Here is a 4984-nt window from a genome sequence, read left to right on the forward strand (position 1 = left end):
TTTGCTTGGTATCATCTATTTTTGGTCGCTCTGTAACGTCCTTAATTGTGATTTCTATGGCAAGCCAAGTTGTCATTCACTGAACATTGATCCAGGATTTTATCATATTTAATCATATATCTTACATAATTTGGTGAAATACTAAATCAACATTGTTCCGCAAATAAATAACATCCTGGCTTCCCCTTGCTTGCCATAGATTTCACTTATTTTCCCTGACTTGATAAACTTTGTCTTGGCGGACACGTGCCGAACTTTATTTAAAGTTATGGCCCGTTTTAAACTGGAGCAAATACATGGTCCTCAAATTATAGTTTGTAGCAAACAAACATATTTTTGCACAAACTGGCAAAATTTTATTACCAATAGATCGATAACGATAAACCACGCCCCATGACCCTTATATGGTAAGCGTCACATCCGGGGTCACAGAGCAAAGGTCATCATTCATTGGTCAATTCTAACTGGGCATCCCAGCATTGAGAAAAAAATTTCGGACGGCCGCCATTTTAATCTGGAAGAATCAAAATCTTATCAAGGAATTTCACACATCTAGTGCTTACAGATTTGTTTTCTTCCTGTGTATGGTGATTTGCGACAGTTCTGTGCTCAATTCGACACATTATGGGACGTTTTTTGTGAAGGATTTTGAAATTGGAAGCTTCCCATGCGTTGGACTCAACGATCCAGCAACAAAACCGTTATGGCGGCCTATAGCATGTTTTGAAACAGAAACTTCGATCGGAGGGTGGCGGATGACAATATATATCAATTATATATTGTCATTTTGGCGGACTAATCTATCTTCCGCTCATCTTTGCTGTATAAGGTGTTATTCATACAAAGAATTCAAAGAAATACTATTAATAATCAAAATCTTTTCAATTACCACAGAGACCTATTTGTTTAAACATATTTTATTTGAAATAATTCAAATGGAATTGGACACAAGTTATATAACTTATAAACGTCCTCTTCCATACAATAGTATACAATGGTAAATAATATTAAATAAATATGTGGCAGCTAATTGTAAACAGATGGTATTAATGTACATATCTAATATTATATAAAACAAAACAAAACAAAACATTACTTTATACAGATAGTATACTATAAAGTATTCCCAATATCAACAATAATGCAGAAAATTTCATTTGTATGACAGTATACCTATAGGATATAAATATATTAACTATCAAGGGTTTGAACAAATAATTGTATATAAAAAGCAGTTACATAAAGTATATAATAAGAAATTTATTTAAAATACTCAGTTGTAGCAGACTGAATACAACTAATAGATTGGATTATGCAAAACGGTTAGTGTTTTTAATATATTCTTGTACAAATAAACGTATACTATCATTATCAGTCTGGTTTAAATTAACAGAACCGTTCAATAGTACATCTAAATCGACGACTACATCATATCTGGATAGTTTTCTGAGAAATGTATCACGGCAAAAGTTGTATGAAGTACACTGAAAAAAAGTAATGAAATAGGTTTTCTAATGGGTAAGAACAGCTACATGCTGGTGATAAAACTAAATTACACCTGAAAAGGTCTGCATTCAAAGTGCTACAACCGTGACGAAGTCTAGTATGTATTATGTCAAATTTTCTGTTGCCTATAGACAGTTTAGTAACAGGTTTGTCTTTTCCAGTAATAGATTGTTTAAATTTTGGTAATGATTCTATATTTCTGGTAGAGATGTCTAACGAGTTCCACATTCTAATAGTACTAGGTAAAAATGATTTTTCATACAAGACTAATCGACACATGGGTATAATGTAATCTTGACCATTTCTCAAATTGTATCTACTGATTTCGTTTACTCTATTGGTTACGATATCATGTAGATATGAAGGAGCTAAATTTTGTTGTATTTTATAAAACAATAACAACTTTCTCTGTTTCCGTCTGTCTTCAAGTTTTTCCCAACCGGTTTCATTATATAGAGACACCCTACTTGCAAATAAAGGCAAACCTGTAACTATTCTGGCGGCTTCTAGTTGGACTTTTTCTAATTTATCACAGTCTGTATAATTACAACCATCCCACACTTCGCTCGCATATTCTAAAATAGGTCTGATGAATACAATATACAGTTTAGATAAAATTTCTTTATTTACAGTAAATTTCAATTTTCGTAAAACAGATAAATGCTTAGAGGCTGATCTTACAATATTGGAGATATGTGTTTCCCACTTACCATTTTCATTAAAAGTTACTCCTAAGTGTTTATGTGTAGCACTGTTCGTAAGCGTGGTATTATTAAAAGTCAACTGAACATCTAATCTGTCTAAAGAGTACTACTAGTATATAGGTCTCTGATTACCATTATCAACATAAAAGAATGAAAATAAAAGAAAAGAATTGCGGCCACTCCTAAAAAAGTGAGCCAATTTATCGCCACACATTTGTCTTGCTGGTTTTTATTTGGTACACGCGTTTAGAATGAGACAATGCAGCAAACAGCTCTACAACATGGAAGTAACATGTCAAATAAAAAATTGATTTGTAAAAGGGAGGAGAATCAGCACTTGTCATGTTAAAATTCGAAGAAAGTTATTACAGTGGAGGCAAAAAACACAGTGTCGCACAATGAAATTGTCAAAATGGAGTAAAATGGAGATTGAAGATGAAAAAGTGACAAAGTACAGCGCTTTCCTGGCTTTAGAAAACTAGTAAAGGAGACCGTATCCCATGTTTGACTTAACTCCAGGAAACTTACAAATATTCAGGAATATAGCTTACATTCAGTAGCCCTAAGGAAAATAGTAGTAAACACCATCTTATCACAAACGAGAGTATCCAAGTAGTTAACAAATATATAAACTATGTGCAGAGGAGATTTGGATATGTGTAAATAACACTGAACAATTATTCTTAAAAAAATACCTTAGGTTTATTCGATCCCCGAAAACCCCAGGTTTTGACACCAACCTTTATGAAACTAAGGACATAGTCGGCCATATGTTTTAAACAGATTTTATAGAGAGTGAAACCTTGACTGGACAACTCCGTAAAGCAATTAAAATGTTCTGTGTATTTATTAGCGGAGGACGTGTATCAGAACTTACGACATTAATAGTTCCCTATAACAACATTCCAAATCACTAGAAAACTATATATAAAAGGACGTCACGAAGACGAGGGTGTAGAAGGACGCCATCAACCTGGATATCATGGAGAAATACTAATTAGATACCAAACAATTAACACGTTAAAGTGGAGTTGTATATTTGTAGATTATGGAGATATGTTCATAAATTTGTCACCGAGCAATGAAACATGTTTGTGCAGAATTACGTTCTGTAGCCTTAGCTGAAAAACAGAAGACTTAGCCTAACCATTGGGTTGTAATACATGGCCCAAGGGAAATAACTCCTTATATTATGTTTAACTGTCCAACTCGGACTACTGACAATATAAACATTCTTGTAGTTGAGGTGTTTCGTTAGATACTTGTTATCATAGGACTTTCAGATAATGTGGTATTTTCATTCTCAAAGTTGAATGTACCACAAAACATATCGAAAAAATGATCTAGCATAACAGCTACCAAATGATATTCGTTGTGTGGCACAGATCGAATCGCCAAAGTCGGAATCGGTGCTGCTCCTTTGTAAAGAGATAATTTCATCAACTCGTTTGACAGTTACGTTCTCTAAGTATCCACCGGATCAAACTTGGGACTGTAGTCAGACTGATAGGTCGATACCAAGACATTGACATGATCATAATGGCGCTGACCTTTGGCAGCTACACTAAGCGACTCCGGCCGTGCTGTGACGGCGAAGTGGAAGGAAAGGCGGATTGAGGACTGACAGCATTCCAGGCGGGCTACTCCAGACAGCGTACACGGCAGAGAGAGAGAGTATATATTAGTCCAAATTTATCCACCAGAGATGCAACCTGGTTGACTTTTTCTATATGACAGGAACCCATGCTGTCTACGTGGCTGAACTCATCACCAGAGGTATTTTCTTCAAGGTACCAGGACTGATGAAGAAGGTGACAGACAGAGAAAGGGAATCTTCTACAACTTCTACAAACTGGTACAGTACCCTGTCCGTAAAGTTCACCAACATGGCCCATCTCAATACATAAAACTACACTGGTATGAAAAAATACGTGTTGAGAATTAGAAGAATCATTATACGTGTATTCACTTGAATTACGTACCCACCGGTCCATTTATGAAACACAAAACCTTTTTAAAAAGCTCCAAAACATGCTCGATTTTCGCACCTACCGCTCCATTTGGGGAGCACACAACCTTTAAAAAAAACCAAAAAACAACAAGAACTAAAACAAAAAGAAAAGCTCCAAAGCATGCCCGAGTAAGCCAAAGTGGAAAAAAGGTTACTATTTATGAATATCCATTATTAATTTCAAAAATTCATAATTATTTTTTGAAATATCCATAAATGATTTATGATTTATGGATATCCATAATACGACTTATTTATGGATATTCATAATTCATTTTTGGAAAAATGAATTATAGATATCCATAAATTGTGAGTTTTTCCACTTTTGCTTGCCCAATACATGTACATGCTCGAATCATGCACGTAGCACCGGCCCTTTTAAGGACCATATTTTTTTCAGAAAAAAAGGCTCCATTACACGCTCGAAATTGGCACTAAATGCGGCAGTAGGTATAGATCTTTTACAAATCAATTTCATCATTTATGACATAAACTTAGCTTTCGATATGGGTAGTATCAGAGACTTGTATAGCACAAGTCTCTGGTAGTATGAAGGAGCATGGGGTAAATCGGCGTGCCGTTAAATGTTTATGACCTGAAATAACTGTATGGCCAGTTTCTATTGTACTACTACTTTGTAAACGCTTAAATTATAACTCATATTAGGGAAATGTTTGTTTTAAAGTGTAAATATACTCGCATCAGCCACAAAAAGGACGGGAAACCGATACTCCGGAAGTTAAATTTGCACATGCGTAGCAAT

The sequence above is a fragment of the Pecten maximus genome, chromosome 3, assembly GCF_902652985.1.
Source record: "Pecten maximus chromosome 3, xPecMax1.1, whole genome shotgun sequence".
NCBI lineage: Eukaryota > Metazoa > Mollusca > Bivalvia > Pectinida > Pectinidae > Pecten > Pecten maximus.